This window comes from Loxodonta africana, chromosome 4 (genome assembly GCF_030014295.1).
Source record: "Loxodonta africana isolate mLoxAfr1 chromosome 4, mLoxAfr1.hap2, whole genome shotgun sequence".
NCBI classification, from domain to species: Eukaryota; Metazoa; Chordata; class Mammalia; order Proboscidea; family Elephantidae; genus Loxodonta; species Loxodonta africana.
Window position 1 is genome coordinate 51,364,443 of NC_087345.1, and position 20,729 is coordinate 51,385,171.

The 20,729-nt window shown below is 37.3% G+C and overlaps 1 protein-coding gene across 1 annotated transcript in view; it reads right to left on the bottom strand.

Moving 5' to 3' along the window:
- TMTC2 (transmembrane O-mannosyltransferase targeting cadherins 2) overlaps positions 1 to 20,729 on the bottom strand; it is a 456,462-nt gene that overhangs the window by 42,467 nt on the left and 393,266 nt on the right. The window lies entirely within an intron of this gene.

Below are 20,729 nucleotides of genomic sequence, written 5' to 3' on the forward strand. Positions count from 1 at the left end.
TACCATCCATTAGACCAGTGGTCCTCCTCAAGCCTGTACACAATAGAATCAGCTGAGCAGCTTTATAAACTAGGATTCTGGGCTCCATTTCTGACCAACGAAAATCGGTTCTCTAGCAGGGAGGCCCCGGCCTCAGTAGGTTACAGCAGCTCCCTAGGTGGTTCTCAAGTGCAGCCAGGGCTGGGAACCATTGTGGTTATTACACAAAGGCAAGACTATTTTTATTCTCAACTAATAACATCTGAACTCAAGATAAATGACAGGAGTTAAATTGATAAATCAGTAGTAAATAATAGATCTCATACCACTACTGCCTTTGCTGTGGTAGAAAATTTATTAGCATTGATTGTACGCAGGAAAATTGAAGATGACTTAAAACAGAGTCCCAGAGTGAATGTATACTCTTGGGTTTATTTAATGAGTGTCAAAGTCCACTTTCTTATCAGTTCTAATTGGACAGTAAATTTATTCTATGTTTCCAGTAACAGGGCAGGAATACTGTTAGGAGAGAGAGGCCTTGCAGGATTCTTTTTTAACTGAGCTCAAGCCCCCAAAAAGCCAAACCCACTGCTGCTGAGTCAATTCCAACTCACAGAGATCCAACAGGACAAAGCAGAACTGCCCTCATAGGGTTTCCAAGGCTGTAAATCTTTACAGAAGCAGACTGCCACATCTTTCTCCCATGGAGCAGCTGGTGGGTTCGAACCACTGACCTTTTGGTGAGTAGCCGAACACTTAACCACTGCGCCACCAGGGGTCCCTTGAGCTCAAACAAATAGTTTAATTTCTAAAACATTAATGTCTTGCTGTGAGTTCTATTTTCCATGGCACTTTATTTGGGCACTGAAGACAGTATTTTCAAGACATAAGAACTAGGACTCTCAATACAAGTGAATACCCACCATTATTTTTCCCACTGTTAGATGTGTAGGGTTTCACACAAGAAATGAAGTCTCAAAGAGAAATCTAAGATGTAAAATTGTTTGTAACATGAAGGAAGTGGTTTCTGATGGCAATTAAGAAACTACGATCCCTCTCTCTGGAGCAAATAGAAAGATTATGAGAAAAAGGTAAGGTAGATAAAAGTAAAATGTTTGGTGAACCTTACCTAGTAAGGGAAGTCAGAACAAATGCTGACTGCATCAAAACACTTTCTTAGAGGCATCCTTAACAAAATGTAGCCACTTTTCCTAATTTTTCACCCTTTTTGGGATTCTTTTTTTTTTTTACCCAAAGGAACTCACGGAAGAACAGTAAATGTAAATTGGGGAGAAGTGTTAAAATAGGGCAGCCTTTTTCTTCAATGATGGAGTGTTTATTCCACAACCCCATTAAATCAAAACACCACCCACCAAACTATCACATAGGGGGCACTGTCAACCCTCTGGCCTGCTTTTTCCATACCCTATAGGGGGCAGTGTTGGCTCAGCAGTAAAAATTCTCGCCTTCTACAAAGGATCTGGGTTTGATTCCTGGCCAATGCACCTCATGTATAGCCACCACCCATCTCTCAGTGGGAGCTTACATGTTGCTATGATGCTGAAGAGGTTTCACGGAGTTTCTAGACTAAGACAGACTAAGAAGAAAGGCCTGGCAATCCACTTCTGAAAATCAGCCAATGGAAAACCTATGGATTACAATAGTCTGATCTGCAACCAATGATGGGGTATGTGGATGGCCCAGGATCGGAAAGCATTTTGTTCCATCGTGATGGGGGTCAACATGAGTCAGTGGCCACCTCAAAGGCAGCTAACAAAAACATACTACCAGGCTAGCTGCACCAAGGGCAGGAGGAGTCTGAAAACTCAAATTCTTCCAGGAAAGCATGCATAGTAGGTTAGCTAGTTTGTTATTTACATCTTCTGTAAAATGATTTATTAACCACAGCTGGATTTCCTAAGGTGAAGGATATTTCTCCTTTAGAGACTGTGGCCTTTCATTCTTATGGATGACACAAAACCGCAGATTCACATGGCTGTGGCTGGCTGTATTAGGTCTTTGTCATAATTTCACTCTCAGTATAGGTAGCTCACCAGTTGTTTTTTGTCATTTCCTCCTTCACTAGTGTTTTTCTCCTATTGTAGCTCCAAATATCAAAATAGTTCATCCTTGGAAAACAGCACAGGAAAGTAAGTTACTAATTCTAGTTCTTTTTTTCCCCCTCTTAAAATTGACTAATGGGGAAGAAAACTCTTTGGCTCATTATTCTTATCCTAACTTTTTTCACATGCCCTTATTATTTCAGCATTGAAATATTTCTTTCATTATTAAAAAAAAAAAATCTTATATACGGTAAATTACCTGTTGAGAGGAAGAGATGCTCCTTTGAGGTTAACTTCCTTTGAAAATCACTGACAAATTTTTAGTAAAGTCTGAATGAATTTATACAATGAGCATCAACCTGATTTTGGGTTTTCACGAGTAATAATATAAGGCAAGTAAAGTATCCATACCACCACGCCATGCTATAGAGTTTAATGTTTACACTGCTTTTCCGGATAAGAATAAATTGTATTTTATTTACAATATACAGCTCTACAGCAGCTGTCCCAAAGGTGTATATCCATTTATTCTATTAGACTTTTTGTCACTTCCACCATGGACGGATTCAGAATCTGAATTCATGAACACTTAACAGGAGACCTAACAGAGTGATTTTGAATTTTGTGAGAGTGTGAATTCACTTAAAACTAGGCAGTCCTCTCAGTTCACTGTGATCACTATCTGCTGCCTGATACTCAAGTCAAGAGACACGAGGAACGAAAGGACCTAGGGGGTGCACATCATGGGCAATGGGAGAAGATTGTGAGGTTCTCCTTTCAGCAGGACTCAAAAATCAACATTATCCTTGAAAATCTCTTAAAAATCTCTCGAAATGCTCTTGAAGTACACTACTGTAGAGAATCTCAGTGTGTTCTTGGCAGTCAGTTTTGTTGTGTTTTGGTTCTGTTCCAGCATTGTAAAAGATCACTGTGTTTAGTGTTGAGCATCCCACGTTTTAATTGGCTTGCATTTAGAGGCCAAGTTTTATTGGGGGCAAGGGGAATGTACGCAACATGTTTGAAACACTAGAACCACACTCAGTGCCACAAGAAACTCAAACTGTGAAGGCACAGGAAGCTGGCACAGTTTGGGAGGACAGAAGCTTCATACGAATTCCTTCACAATATTGACTGAACATCTACTGTGTTCCAGGCACCACTCTATGGGCTGGGGAAAGAGAAGCAAAGAGAAAAAAGTCCCTGGCATCATAAAGCTTGTATTATAGTGAGCACCACCACCAACTGCTGTAGAGCTAATTCTGACTCAATATGATCCCACGTGTGTCAGAGTAGAACTGTGATCCATAGGGTTTCCAACAGCTAATTTTTCAGAAGGAGGCTGCCAGCCTTTTCCTCCTAGATGTGTCTCTGAGATGTGAACTTTTCTGTTAGCAGCCAAATGTATTAACCATTGGCACCACCCAGGGACTCTATAGAAGGTATCTTAAGGTAGTACCAGAGCAAGCCATGCTTCTAAAAAGAGAAAAAATATGGATGCGGAGGAAAGAGCATGTATAAAAGCCCTGAAGAAGGAGCATGCTTGCGCCTGAGACAGGAAATGCCAATCTGCTCATTGACTGTGCAGCCCGGCAGGTGAAATTGACTTCTTTATTTAAAATCATTCTCCCTTGGTTAAGAATATATACATTCTTGTGGACAACTGAGTACTTACTACGCACCAGAGCCCTGGTGGTTCAGTGTTTAAGAGCTCAGCTGCTAACTAAAAGGTTGGTAGTTTGAATCCATCAGGTGCTCCTTGGGAACCCTATGGAGCAGTTCTACTCTGTCCTATAGAGTCACTATGAGTTGGAGCCAACTTGATGGCAATGGTCTTGGTTTATATATCAGGCAGCAGTCTAAGTGCTTTATATACATACCTTCTCAGTATCTCATTTTCTGACATTATGCATTTATAACAGTAACTATTATCATAAAACTATGATAACTGAAATGTGACTATTTTTTGCATTTAGAACATATGTCTGGCAGTAACGAATGCCAAGGTGGAGGCAAGAGTAACGCTGGCTTTGATGGTTATGTGTCAACTTGGCTGGGTCATGATTCTCAGTGGTTTGTCAGTTATGTTCTGATGTAATTTGGCAGTTATGTACTGATGTAACTTGGCAGTTACGTACTGATGTAACTTGGCAGTTATGTACTGATGTAACTTGGCAGTTATGTAACTTGGTGGTTATTTAATGATGTAGTCATCCTCCAGTTAGTGATCTGATAATAGTCCCTCTCCATTTTTGCATAGCACTGATTTTGTGTAATAACCTGGTCTTTGGAACTTAACCAGGTCTATAAATGAGGAGAGGGTGTATATTATTTAATTTCATAACAAACCCTCTGAGGCGGTTATTATTATTTCTATTATATAGAGTGGGCAAACGAAGCTTAGGCATATCAGGCAACATGCCAAAAGTCCCAGAGCCAGAGGTAGGTAAAGCCTGTTTAAGTACCCAAGATATGTGATACCAGAGCCAATATTGCTAACCTATACTGCCTTCCAGGGCATGTGAATATGACATGGTCCTACTGGGAGTTAACTATATATACTGCTCTTCCAAATCAGGTGGATCACTGAGGAATCCTATTAGTACCAACAGTAAGCCCTGGTGGTACAGTGGTTAAAGCACTTGGCTGCAAACCAAAAGGTTGGTGGTTTGAACCCACCAGCCTCTCTGTGGGAGAAAGATGTGGCAGTCTGCTTCTGCAAAGATTTACAGCCTTGGAAACCTTATGGAGCAGTTGTACTCTGACCTATAGGGTTGCTACGAGTTGGAATAGGCTCAACAGCAGTGGGTTTGGTTTGGTATTTTAGTATTAATCGAAACACCTAGTAAACAGACAAATCCTACGTGCAACACGTCTCTCTATAAACCCAAAAGGGCAAAACTAAAAGTTTGCTTGTGAAATGCCATGTTGCAAGTGGGTATCTTTTTTTATTCCTATTTATCATGAGCAAAGCGTATTTTATAGTCAAACATTTAATAAATGTTTGATGCTACTAATGTACACATAATATATATTCATGTTAAGATTTATACTTTTAGATATACAGCAGATAAAGACTAAATTATGGTAATTCCTAAAATCATATTAAAATGAAAACTTAACCTGAAGGCACTGTCCCACTATATCAAGAATCATTTAACACTATGTATTGATATTTTGTCAAAACATTTAGTTCAAAATAAGCTTTCAAAACTTTCAGTAATGAATTGCCTTTGGTCGTCAAACTCTGGTCATATTGGGTATCACATTGTGTTGTGATTTTCCCTATGTTCCTAACTTCACCAAGAGTCCACGACTTGCTCTAAGGCCATTGCCAAAACCCATGTAATAGAACTTCTGGTTCTTCTCAGAGGCTGGCATGTTCCAGTACACCATAAGTTCTATAGCACACAAATGTTGAGGATGTAATAAATTTCCATTTAAGTGATGCTGAAAAGTCAAACCGAGTTCTAAACAGAATGGAATTATATAACTTCTCCATGTGCCTACTATATAAACATCTTCATAAAATTCATTACTTCAGATTAGATATGTCAGAGAAGTACTAAGATGAGATAAATTAATATCAAGGACTAAATGTAAATATTATGAATCCTAATTTACTCAATGAAAGATTTTAGCTGTTATTGTTAGGTGCCCGTGAGTTGGTTCCAACACCTAGCAACCCTAGGTACGACAGAATGAAACACTGCTTGCTCCTGTGCCAGCCTCATAATCTTTGCTATGCTTGAGCCCACTGTTGAAGGTACCGTGTCAATCCATCTCGTTGAGGGTCTCTTCCTCTTTTTCGCTGACCCTCTCCTTTACCAAGCACAATCTCCTTCTCCAGGGACTGGACCCTCCTGATAACATGTCTCACTGTCCTTGCTTCTAATAATCATTCTGGCTGTACTCCTTCCAAAACAGATTTGTTTGTTCTTCTGGAAGTGCATGGTATATTCAGTATTTTTCATCAACATCATTGTAATTCAAAGGTATCATTTCTTCTTTGGCCTTCCTTATTCATTGTCTAGCTTTCACATGCCTATGATGCCATTGAAAATACCATGGCTTGGTTCAGGCACACCTTAGTCCTTAAAGTGACATCTTTGCTTTTTAACACCTTAAAGAAGACTTTTGTAGCAGATTTGCCCAACGCAACACATACTTTGATTTCTTGACTGTGGCTTCCATGGGCATTGATTGTGAATCCAAGTAAAACGAAATCCTTAGCAACTTCAACGTTTTCTCCGTTTATCATGATGTTGCTTATCGGTCCAGATGTGAGGATTTTTGTTTTCTTTATGCTGAAGTATAATCCATAATAAAGGCTGTAGTCTTTGATTTTCATCAGTAAGTGGTTCCGGTCCTCTTCACTTTCAGTTTTAGATGTTAATACTCTTAATAAAACGTCACGAAAACTGTTTAAAAATCTACAATTAATTTAGTATATTTCTAAGTAGATTTTTTTTTCCTCTTTATGGAATTTTTTAAGGTGAATAAATATTGCTTTGTTTATATGTAGGAAAATGGTAGATTCTTACGCATCTAAACATTTTGTCCTAGATATGAAATCACGAACACTTCAATGTATGAAAGTTTTCTCAAATATATCTCCAAATTTATACAGAAGAAATTAAATAAAATCTGATGTGATACACCCAGCTCATTCTATCGTAACTCTCATTTAAAGAACATACACCTTCCATAATAGCAAAGTCTCCCAAAGAAACTGCCAGGTTAGAAAGAACTGATTGTCCAAAGTAGATGGTCTTCCAAATCCTCTAACAACATTTCACTAAATTATTTAGCTTGCTTCAGTTGATGTGAGATGTTATGAAAGGAAACAGAAATAATCTTGATAATAATATGAGAAACATATTTACTGTGATCACATGACAGTCCAGGGCAAGGTAATCAATAAATTCCAACCAAAACCAAATAATTATTTGACTATTGGCCATGTTTCCTGCAGTCCCTAAATAGTCTTTGAAGATGCAAAACAGCAAGATGATGGAGTTCATGCATTTTTAGGCATTGCTGCATAACCTGTGAAAGCCGCAAAGTTTTGGGACTTATAGTCTAGCTAAAACACTCATGATAAAAATTAAGGAACAATTACGGGCTAAGACTTTTGGTGCTGAGTATAAGTGCATCTTCTATGTCTGCAGGGACCATAATACCCATTTCTCATTATATCCCCGGTGCCTGTTTTAAGAACCTGACATAGAATAAGCACTCTGCTGTCTGGTTGTAAGGTCTGTGCCACTTGGCTCTTCCAATGTTTCCACACCTGGGATCTATAGACCATGGAGGAGAGGGAAGACACATGTCTAAGGATCTGCAAATTAACCTCAGGAATTTAACAATGCTGCTAAGCAGCATTCCTCCATCCAAATGATTAATACAGAAATATTCTGCACTATTTAAAGCAACATATTTCAAACAAGAAATACCCCCTTGGTTTCAGTGTCTAGGGCTTTATTTGTGATTATTATTGGCTTTTTGGTAGGTAATCTCATACATGATGCAATGGGTTAAAAGCAAAGGTTCTAAAATCAGGCTGCCTGGGTTTTTATTCCAGCTCTGTCACTAGCTATGGAGGCCCCTGAACAAGTTACTCTGACTCAGTTTCCTTACTTATAAAAATGAGGATAGAATTTAACTTTTAATGTTTAATCAGCACAGAGGCTGTTAGGTTGACATTTCTTAATCAAAAAAGAAATGACTATCTCCTGGTGCCTACTATTGGCACATTTATTCTTCTACAAATTACAAAGGCAAAAAGTTTTGAAGTAATATAGACAGTGGTTTTTTAAAGATCAAATTTAACCTGTTTGATAATGTTATTAATCCCACATATATGAATGCAATTCTTTTTACATCATTCCAGAAAAAAAAAAGAAACAAACTAAACAATTCCGACTCACAACAACCCTATAAGACAGAGCAGAACTGCCCCATAGGGTTTCCAAGGAGTGGCTGATGGTTCAAACTGCCGGCCTTTTGGTTAGCAGCCGTAGCTCTTAACCACTGTGCCATCAGATCTCCTTTATGTCATTAGGTAGGTGAAAAAGTTTAACTTTCAAACGTGGAGACACAGTCTGTACAAATGGAAATGTAACAATAATGGGTACAAAGCGGTGCGATCGGTGCTATAATGCCGAGGCTATAATTCATCATCTGTTCTCTATAAAAAAGTTCCCTAGATGTAGGAAATGCTTGGAAGTCCCTGTGTCAACCAGCATGCTGGAAAATAAAATGATAATGTCCTATTACCCAGCCCAGGGAAAACTAAGCATATGCACATTTCCCCAGTAAGGATTTCCAAAACTAATTAAGATACTTAATTCTCCTTGGATACAAAATAACTCCATCCACAAGGCCTAAGGAAACTATTACTCTGAATGTTAGTCTAAGAAAACTCTATAAAAAAATGAGATATTTAAATGGAGAAAGTTAACTAAATATTGATGAGAAATTATAAATTCTAAACATGAATGTTTTCTTCTATAACAGATAAGATAGACAGCCATGCTGTTTAAGCAGAGTGACTATAAAAACACACTTTAAAAGCCCTTTCGGTTTTCAATATTTTCATATTGACACTTCTTCCAATACAGTTTTTCATAATTTTTGGTATCATTTAACATGCATCTAATCGTGGGTAAAGAAGAGTCCATGCTTATCATGGACTTATTTAGGATTACAGGCCTGATTTGCTGATAGTTTGATAGCAGAGCTGGAGTTAGAAGTAAAAGCACAGACAGCTGAACGTGATGAAATCGCCCATGTTTTTTTAAAAAAAATCAGAGTAAATCTTTAGGAACAGATAGTTGAAGCTCATTTGGAGAACAGGAAAACAACCACTGGTTTCTGAAATTACAGTGAAGAACACACTACATATTTAAAGAGAAAAAATTAGTCTTGCAGAGTAACTAAATTCATATATGATGATGATTTTGTTTGTTTTATTAGAATTTTTATACAATTGACAAGTGAAAATTACAAGTGAAATAAACTGTAGTTAAAGTTTAGATTACATCACAGGAGATCCAGCTATCTCCTACATGATCAAGCACATAAGTAGATAAAAATACAGAAACACACTGATGAATAACAAAAAAGTGCCCTACAGCAGCTGCAGTAAGTGTCGACATTTATGCGATCTAGAACTGCCTGACAGCTGTCGTATCATACCTTCAAAAACAAGCTGATGATCCCCTTATGTGAGTTAAGCAATTTTTTTTTTTTTTTGTAGTTAGAAACTATTATAAGTGGCTGATACACATTATTTGGTAAATCATTCCAGAATTTTTTTTCAAAATTGCCTCACCCTTTAAAATCAACTTGCCTAAAACTGAGCAAGTTACTTTTCAAATGAGAGCAATTTAGGGTTGCTATTTTTTTATGAGTCAGAATCGACTTGATGGCAATGAGTTTGTTTGTTTGTTTTTGGTTTTTAGTGATTAAGTGACCCTTTCAAACCCTTTTTGGTCACATCGCTAATACACTGCACTTGCTCTCTTTAACTTCCCATTCACCCTTAAAAAAGGAAATTCACATATGCTGTAATATTGCATTTCTAGGAGTCATTTAAGTAGAGACCATTTAATTTCAGACAGCAATACACTAAAAAACAGAGATGAAAACCACATAGGAATAATAAAAGTTGATCAAATACAAATGTCCTATTCTTAAGAAATTTAATTTGCTATAGTTTTAATTTTTTTGATATAACCATAATGCAGGTTCATTATAACTGAAAAACTACAATAGTCATTTGTTAGCACTTGATATCTAAGAGATTAAGAGTCATTTATAAGATAAAGACTGAAAATATTTGTAGCACATGCATGTTTTCCCCTTAAAGATGTTGCTTTTCTCAGCTCTCTTCTAGGACTTGTTACAAAAGATAATGTTACAGCATTTAATCAAATCCAAGCAATGAAGTGATAAGCTATTGATTCTGACATTATGCAAGTGGCATGGAGTTTAAGATAACAACTCAGTCTTGGAAAATAAAGTCATGCAGTTCACAGGACCTTCAAAAGAAATAACTCTACCAATCTATTAATTTTTCTAGATCTGGTCAACTTTTATTTGTTTAGGGTAAAGTAAAATGTAATATATCTGCACATATAGGTGAAGGACTTAGAGAGGTAAAAACAAGGGGTTAGGAAGAGAGGAAAAGTAAGGAAACAGAAAAAAGACAGGTAGGGTGTTACAGGAGAATTAAAAGGGGGAGGGAAAAGATACACACAAGCAGCTTTTACTAATGTTTCGTTATATATTTATGATAACCAAGGCCCTATAATATCAAAGATCAGAAACATAAAATGCCCACAAGGATGATAAAAATGGGGGAGGCCAGCTGCAGGAATAACTAAAGGGAATCCTAAAGAATGTTGTGACTGGAGGCTCAGGGGGGAAGAAGGAGTGTACCCCTTAATGGTGGAAACCACTATTCCATTCTTGCTGATTTCTCCAGGCAGGAATGTGGATTAGATCAGCTGAATTTTCAGAGAAACCAGGAATCCAGTTTCTCTGCAAGAGGAATGATTAAATATAATTTCAGCGTGTGGTCTCTCAATTCAAACAATTAGAGCTACAACTTCATGCAAATGACATCTCCTCATAGAAAGTGAGTAAAAACAAAATATATGTGTAATCAAATGGCATAATTTAATTTCCCACAGGTTTTGATATATCCAAAATAAAGTACTTAAATTCATTTTCAAGTTTTTGCCCCAAACTCCTCTCCCTGCATTCTTTTCTGGTTGTGAATCTGAAACACACACAGGCACACACACACAATGATAGTGCATTGTGTTTAAAAAATCATTGCATATAGATTGTGATGAATAGCAACATCCCAAGGACGGATAAAATATACATTCGGCTTAGTTCAGCCCAACTACCTGAGCCCAGACAGGACTACAGCAGAGCCACACCAACAGCTAGTAAATAAGTGGATTGCACTAATCATTTTGTTTTTTAAGTATGAAGAATTACAAAACAGAGGCCACTTAGAAAATATATTTTTTGTTTGTCTAATGCTTTTGGGGAAACCCTGGTAGCGTAGTGGTTAAGTGCTACGGCTGCTACACAAGAGATCGGCAGTTCAAATCCGCCAGGTGCTCCTTGGAAACTCTACCAGGCAGTTCTACTCTGTCCTATAGGGTCACTAAGAGTCGGAATCTACTCGACAGCACCGGGTTTTAATGCTTTTGGAATAGAAATATAACACGAAGCAACTAAAATGTAAGTAGAGAGAAATGAATGCACCACAAACTATACATTGCAACTTGTTAGGAAAAAAGGGCTATAATATGTAAATAATTTGGAAAGAAGATCTACAGTGAAAAGGAGGTTGAAAACATATATGGGTGTGATGAGGCTAAAAGTGATCCTGGCATAATTGAAGCTCTCAGGGAAGTGAGCAAGTATCTTGTTGAAATTAGATGACAAGAATCAGATGTTGAATTTCTACTGATTTCTACTAAAATACAGGTAAATCAATGTGATGGAAGCCTATTTATGAACTGAAGTAGATATAAGGGTTTGCTACCTTAACTTGGGTAAATGTGAATAAAACTAATATCAATGGTCCTGTTCTTTCAATATCTCTGGGCCTATTTAATAAAACACAGAATGGGAGTCACAGGCATTTAATGGTGCTCATGAGGACCCTGTACATAGATCAAGAGGCAGTCATTCAAACATAACAAGGGGATACTGCATGGTTTAAAGTCAGGAATGGTGTGCGTCAGGGTTGTATCCTTTCACCATACCTATTCAACATGTATGCAGAGCAAATAATCCAAGAAGCTGGACTATATGAAGAAGAATGGGGCATCGGGGGTGGAGGAAAACTCATTAGCAACCTGCATTATGCAGATGGCACAACCTGGCTTGCTGAAAGTGAAGAGGACTGGAAGCACTTACTGATGAAGTTCAAAGACTACAGCTTTCAGTATGGATTACACTTCAACATAAAGAAAAAAAAATACAACTGGACCAATGAGTAACATCATGATAAATGGAGGAAAGACTTAAGTTGTCAAGGATTTCATTTTACTTGGATCTACAATCAACACCCATGGAAACAGCAATCAAGAAATCAAATAACACATTGCATTGAGCAAATCTGCTGCAAAAGACCTCTAAAGTGTTGAAAAACAAAGATGTCACCTTGAAGGCTAAGGTGCGCTTGACCCAAGCCATGGTGTTTTCCATCACCTCATATGCATGCAAATGTTGGACAATAAATAAGGAAAAATGAAGAAGAATTGACACCTTCGAGTTGTGGTGTTGACGAAGAATACCGAATAAATATACCATGGAGTGCCAAAAGAACAAACAGATCTGTCCTGGAAGAAATATTGCCATAATGTTCCTTAGAACAAAGAATGGCGAGACTATGTCTCACATACTTTGGACATGTTATCAGGAGTGATCAACGTCTGGAAAAGGACATCATGCTTGGTAAAGTAGAAGGTCAGCAAAAAAGAGGAAGACCCTCAATGCGATGGACTTGACATACTGGCTTCAACAATGGGCTCAAGCATAAAAATGACTGTGAGGATGGCGCAGGACCCGGTGATGTTTCCTTCTGTTGTACATAAGGTCAAGTAAGAAATGACTTGACAGCGTCTAACAACAATGTAATAAAACCAGTTGAAATGTGGAGAAAAACTAATGGAAATTTCTCTTCATTGAAACCTGTTTAATCTGGGTTTGTCAACGTACCTCAGTCCATTTTCTAACTGTAGATATACAGATGTATTTGGTACTGAATAAAAGAAGTAAGAGTGGGAAATATACGTGCAGTATTAAAACATATTTTACTTATAGAGTCATTCCGGTGATTCTGGGATCCATATATTACTAATGCCTTAAAGTCAAGAGACACATGGTATGTAATTATCTCACATCACAGAAGCCAGTGGAAAGTTTTGAAAGAGACATATGGTTCTTCCCTCATTTACAAGCAGAAATGTAGTTCAGCTGCTTCCCAGACAAATTATTGCTAACCTTGTCATTTTTTCCCACCAAAAATGACTATCTGAATAATTGCCTTCCCCCAAAAATTCCTTATATGGTTAAGTGTGAATCTGTCCTGTTCAACTTAATTTCATGTTCTCTTATTCTAATTAAGATTGAGAAATACCTTTTCTGCCAGAAAACAACTAAAAATCAAGACTATCTTCTAACCCTTCTACCAGAAGAGCCCAAATAATTAATTCTTAATCTTTTTTCCCAGATCCTAGTCTCAGTGGTTATTTCTACCGTATGGCCATCTCCCCCTGCACTATTGCCCATATTTACCATTAAAAATGTGCCCCACATTGAAAGTAATATATTGTAGAATATGTGGACTACCTCATGACACAGTTGTACTCTATAACAGCAGCCTCATTCCTGTGAATCTTCTCTTCCCATATTTCCCATTTTGATATTTGACATATAATCATTGTTAAAGAGCCCAAAAGGATTAATATTGGCGTTGATTTTAAAATGATGCTCTGCAATAATTTATGTTTTAAGTCCCTGGGAAAAGTATATTGCAGACATGTAGATTCCTATTGGATAATCTGATCCTTGGAAGACATTCACCTTTAGTTCATATATAATGAATGCATATGGTGACCATTTACAAAATATGGTATATATTAAAAACGTAAAATGTAAGTACAAATCTAGCATATATAAGCTGAGCCAAAGTAGGAGTAACTTGCTGATGATCTCGGAACTTCATTTAAAGTTATCATAAAATGACTAGTTGCTTAATATTGTATCTTCGCTAAAACGTGCCTTGGCCAGCACTTACTCATCACATGTAGGTATTGCAGCCCTATTATCTAACATATCTATAATTGTCCACAGGGCTTTAACCTAATCCTGCCCTTATTTCCAGAGGATTAGCAGATAACCAAATGACTGTAATTGAAGTCATTTACTACCTAAGCTTACGTCTCCTCCATTTCTAGTCTGTTTTTCCTATGTCTTCATATATCACTTTTTTCTTCTTTCCCTGAGGAGGATGCAATTCTTTAAGATCTTGGAAATTTCCTTTGCTCTCCTCTCTACTTGCACACATTTCAGTCTCCTATATTTAAACACAAGGAGCCCTGGGGGTGCACTGGTTAAGTATTCTCTGCAGGAAAAAGACGTGGCAGTCTGCTTCTAAGAAGATTATAGTTTTGGAAATCCTACAGGTGGTTCTACTCTGCCCTATAGAGTCACCAGGAGTCGGAATTGACTTGATGGCAATGGGATATTTAACTCCCCCCCGCCCCGCCCCACACTCTCTTTCCTTTAACATCTATCTTAAATACTTAATATCATAATTAATTTATTTTTGGCATTTCCCCTTCTCTTTCATTTACCTCCAAACTTCTGTACCGAATAGTTTTTATACTTTATGCTCCCAGATCTCCATTTCCTTAATATCTTAAAATGTTCTGTCCCATCTCTTGTATGAAACTGTGGGTCACCAATGATGTCGTATTCTTTAAAGTCAGTGTACTTTCTCAGTCCTTGTTTTTCTTAACTTTTAACAGTGGTTGTCACTGCCCACCAACATTGATTTCTGTGTCCTGCCACTGTCTTGACTCCTCTTTCTATTATATTCCTTGTCTTCCTTAGCCCACATTCCAAATATAGAGAATCCCAGGAGTTTGGAATTGGCTCTCTCCTTGTACATTTCCTATCTCTGTGATTTTACACAATCTTTCACTACTATCTCATCTTTCCAAATGACTCCCACTTCTCTATTGCTAAACATGACCTTTTCTTCTAGTTGCTGCTTTATAGGAATGTCCAATAGAAAATTAGAATATTCTCTCTTACTCAGAATTTTCTGAGTCAAAGCTTTACATTTTTTTCTTGAAATAAACACACCTCTCTGATTGTTATTTCTGTTTATGGTACTACTTTTTTTTCCAAGTTACCTAAATTCAAAATTTTGGGACATTCATTAACCAGAACCAAACCAAACCCATTGCCATTGAGTCAATTCCAACTCATAGTGACCCTATAGAACAGAGGAGAACTGCCCCATAGAGTTTCCAAGGCTATAATCTTTATGGAAGTAGACTGCCACATCTTTCTCCCATGGAACAGCTGGTAGATTCAAACCACCAACCTTCTGCTTAGCAGTAAAGCGCTTAACCACTGTGACACCAGGGCTCCTTTGGAACACTCGTTGTTAGGTGCTGTCGTGTCAGTTGCAGCTCATAGTGACCCTACGTACCACAGAGCAAAAACCGCCGGGTCCTGCACCATGTTGACAATCGTTATGCTTGAGCACACTGTTGCAGCCACTGTGTCAATCTATCTTGTTGAGGGTCTTCCTCTTTTTCCCTGACCCTGTACTTTACCAAGCATCATGTTCTTCTCCAGGGACTGATTCCTCCTGACAACATGTCCAAAGTATGTAAGACCAGTCTCACCATCCTTGCTTCTAAGGAGCATTCTGGTTGTACTTCTTCCAAGACAGATTTGTTCATTCTTTTGGAAGTCCATGGTATATTCGATATTCTTTGCCAACACCACAATTCAAAGGCTTCAATTCTTCTTTGGTCTTCCTTATTCACTGTCCAGCTTTTGCATGCATATGATGCGACTGAAAATACTACGGCTTGGGTCAGGTGCACCTTAGTCCTCAAGGTGACATCTTTGCTTCTCAACACTTCAAAGATGTCTTCTGCAGCAGAATTGCCCAATGCAATGTGTGGAACACTCATTAGGGCTATCTAATTTTCCTACTAACATCTTATCCCACTATTTCCCCTGTATATTCTTTTCCATTCCTTTGTGTTTCTGCACCTTAGGCTCTACAACCTTCTGCCTATACTATTATGACTTTTTTTTCCCCAAGGCTGTATCTCTCAACTCCACTCCCCAAACATACCACACATTCTTCACTGCATCACATAAATGGCCTTCGTAAACCATTATTTTTATCATGTCATCCTGCTTAACAAAATTCTGAACGACAAACTTCTAAACCTTTGTCTGGTATTCAATGCTTTTCATCTGGTTTTATATTAGTTTCCAGTCCTACCCACTCCCCTGCATTATAAACTACTGATCCAAACATGTCCACTTAACTATTACTTGGATATATTTCACGCCTTCTAGGCTCCATGCTCTTGTTCATGCATACGCTTCTATCGGTCTGAATTCTCTCCTTTCTCCTTCTATTGCTAAAATCTTCACCTATAAACAGCCCATCACTTCAAGATACTCTAAGCTTGCCAATTCTGACTCAATGTCTTTTCGGATCAATCCAGCTGAAAGTGATTTCTCTTTCCTGTGCGCTTTTCTACCACCTAGCTTATATCACTCACAAAGCACTTACTATAAAGCATATTCTCTGCCCTTGAGTGTGAAGATTTGGATCCATGCATTCTCTCCTTTACTCCTTCCTCCCATTAGATTATACATTTTCAAGGCCAGCGTTTATTTTTCATGTAACTTTGAAACCCTTCTGCACTTGGCATAGTGCCTTACACAAAGTTGGCACTTGATAAAATTAAGTTGAATATATTCAGATGAAAAACAATTACATCCAGAAAAATACAAGATTTATGGACCCGATCGCTGCTGATTACGCCCTTCTGACTCTAGAGTTTACTAAAAGCCAAGTAAAAATGGATGACTTTGTACTATGCAAATTCCCCATACTTCATATGTAAAATGTTTTGTTTTTTTTTTAAATCCATAAGTTAATGCAGAATTTGGCTTAATTCCCATTGAAAGGACAAAGTAGTTTCATTTAAATGTTCCTCCTAGTCCTCAAGAGTCAGCATTTTATGATGTGCATAAGTGGGAGTGAAAAGGGTGGTTTTTTAAAAAGCAATCCCACAGAAAGGTAATTTTGTTTATAGATTTGAAAAATACAACCTGGGAAGTTTAAAATGGCAATTTTGGTAAAGAGTTTTATCACAGAAATGTTTTAATATAAGACGAGGTTTAATTTCAGAGCAACTGCCACAAAAACAAAATAAACTGGATTTTAAAAATTAATGGTGCTATTTTTTGTGCTAAATACATTTCCCTATTTCTGCACTTCAGTAAATAAAAACGCATTGTACATCCCTGATGAGACAATATTGGAAACACTGGTGGCGCACTGGTTAAGAGCTACGGCGGCTAACCAAAAAGTTGGCAGCTCGAATCCACCAGGTGCTCCTTGGAAACCCTATGAGACAATATCAGAATAAGAGATTTAAAATCATATCGTGCCCACTAATTAGATTTTTTTCATCATTTTATCATTTGATTACAGAAATTTGTTGTATATAAAATAACCCAAAAAGCCGATTAACAATTTTAAAGTGAATTGTGTAGAAAAATACATATTTCTAGAATAGAAAAGATAAATAAATAAAAGAAATTCATTATGGAATATACTAAAGGAATAGAACCAATATCTTATTAAGACAGAAAAACATGCCACAGACAATTAAAAACCCTTTTAATATGATAGTAATATACAGGATTATAGTCACGCACTGTACTTTATACAGTCTTGACCTGTCATGTGCTTTGCTTAAATGTTCATTGAATCACCCACATACCTATTGTTGTAGCTGGGGCAGTTGGACAACAAGACAAAAAAAATGATTTATGAAAAATAAGAGTAAGATCAAATTACAATGTAGATGAGAAAAATAGAAAAGACAGAGGAAATACTTATATAGGGAATAGGAACTATGCTGTCATCGTATAAGCAGGTGACTGAAATTTATTTATTTAAAGCATGGAATTAATTGAGGATATTTGTATGAACAAAAAAATGAACAGCTATGAGCAAGATAAATGTTACATGAATGCTTTAATTTACAGCAGATGCACAATTACTAATGAATCATAACATGGGCTATTGTTTAATAGGTCTCTTAATTCCAGAATGTAAATGTATATTATTTCCATACTTTTTACTTTATTAATACTGACTTAGAGGCTTCTTACTTACCTAGACTATGTTCAGAAAAGCAAATCACAATTTGTATAACGAATTAGGAAAAGATCACATTTGTTCATCCATCAACTATAACATCATTTACTTATTATTACATATGAACTTGGCATTTTATCCAAGTCCATAAAATACTTAATTTATTGTTCCCAGAGAAGGAAAGCACCATTTGCATAAATGCATGTTCAAAGGCAGCCTACAGCATGTTTAAAAGAAAATTTGGGGGTTTTAGAAAAAAAACAGGTTTAAGTTGAAGATTAAATACTGACTTTATGATTGGACTAGTTACTTAAATAATCTCATAAGTCAGGCTTACATCTTACAGTGCCTCAGTGTCTTTTTTCATTCTGGGGTCAGGTGCGATAACTCAGACTGCTCTTTCCTCACTAATTCATTATAACGTGCTGAAGAAGAGCAGTTGACCAATCACATAACAAAAATAAAAGTGACATTCAAGTGACTGGTGCTCAATGAATAAAGTTTGAACAATATCATTTATTATGTATATTTAGAGCAGTATATTAATCAAGATGACAGGAACAAAAACAAAAAAGAAAAAACACTAATTCCTGCCTTCAATGAAGTTATAAAAATTAAGTCTTCAAATTCAACCCTTTTTTTAAAAACACCACGCAGACACCCAACCCAGGCATTCACAAAGCCTCACCTCCTGCGCAGTTTCCCCTGAACTTCCCAGACCTCCTTCCTGCGCCATTTTCTCCAAAGCACTTGTCGCCATCTGACATAGTACACCCTTTACTAATCTGCTTATGTCCCGTCTCCTTAGTCTAGATTATAAACTCCTTATGGGCAGACATTTTTGTCGATTTGGTTTCCTGCTCTATATCCAGTGCTTGGAACAGTGGTTGGCACATAGTCATCTAACCTAACCTAACCCATTGCCATCAAGTTGATTCTGACTCATGGAGACCCCATGTGCTACAGAGTAGAACTGCTCCACAGGGCTTTCTTGGCTGTAATCTTCATGGAAAGGAGCCCTGGTGGCACAATGTTTAAGCACTCAAGTGTTAAAAAGCTGCTAACCAAAAGGTTGGTGGTTCAAAGCCATCTAGCAACTCCACAGGAGAAGGACCTGGCGATCTGTTCTCATAATGAGTACAGCCTAGAAAACACTATGGGGCAGTTCACTCTGTCACATGGGGTTGCTATGAGTCTAAACTGCCTCCATAGCAACTAACAACAACAGTCTTTATGGAAACAATTGCCAGAACTTTCTTCTGTAACACTACTGGGTGGGTTTGAACTGCCAACCTTCAGGTTAGTAGTCAAGCTTAAACTGTTTGTACCACCCAGAGACCTGGCACATAGTAAGTACTCATAAATTATATGCTGAATAAATGAGCAAAACATTATTTTGTTTCTCGGACATCTGGCTTGCATTTCCTCTCTAAGATATGGCTGCATTTTTTTCATCCATGTATCCTTTTACACATGCAGGGTTAGAATGTGATACCACCACTTATTAGCTGTGATACTGGGGTATGCTATTAACTTCTCTGAGCTTCAGAAAAATTGGGATCATAAAGTATTTTATTGGGTTGTTGTGAGAACTGAATGAAGGCATTCACATGAAGCACCTTGTACTGTGCCTGGCACACAGTAAATGTGTGATGAATTTTATTTGTTTTTTCTTTATTGCACTTTAGGTGAAAGTTTATAGCTCAAGTCAATGTCTCATTCAAAAATTTATACACACATTGTTTTGTGACATTAGCTGAAATCCCCACAATGTGACAATGTACAATGAATTTCAGTTATTTTTCTTACTAATGTAATTATTAAATGATTTTCTTCTGTGGCAAACAGCTCACCAATTCTTAAAGCACCTCAAAATTAGTGAAACTGGGAACATTTAAATTCAGGGCTGAGGTTACATGTGGTTGAATCTCCTTAAAAAAAACTGCCTCCTCGTGGGCCTCTTTCAAGGAGCATAAATGAATTAGCTGATGATGCTCAGTCCTCATGACTACATTGTGTGGTCTTTTTTGGAAAAAAAAAAAAAAAAAAACATTGCTGTCCAGTCAATTTCAACTCATAGCGACCCTACTGGACAGAGCAGAACTGCCCCATAGAGTTTCCAAGAAGCGCGTGGTGGATTTGAACTGCCAACCTTTTGCTTAGCAGCCGTAGCACTTAACCACTACGCCACCAGGGTTTCCATGTGGTCTTTTAGAGTATGACATTTCTGCATCTTATCACAAAGCAAGTACACTGTAGATGCTGGCCTAATGGAGGAGTTACTGTAAGGAAATGAGACTGATCCCATTATTTGTAGTCACGTGGCATGTGCACTTTCATTACTGTTTCAAAATTACATTTCTCAATAAATGGTCTAGATCCAGAGAGGAGAGCAGGGTAGAAGGTTTTTGTGTTGGAGACGTAGAACACAGCGTGTATGAGAATAAAGGAAATGTGCTGGAATTCAGTTATGTGCTGTGAATAAGAAGACCAATACAAAACTAGTTTTTATTTTCTCATAAATGGTTACCCTATTTCAATAGTAATGATCTGATTTATAGCCATCTTACTTTATGCAAGTGTGACTACCCAAGGAAAAATTCTAATGAAAACATTCTTGATAAAGTTGAAAAGCAACAGTTATTAAAAATGAGGACTGTGGAATAGAAAAGAGGTTACAGAGCTGTAGGTTTGACTGCAAGTAAGAATCAAAAAATATT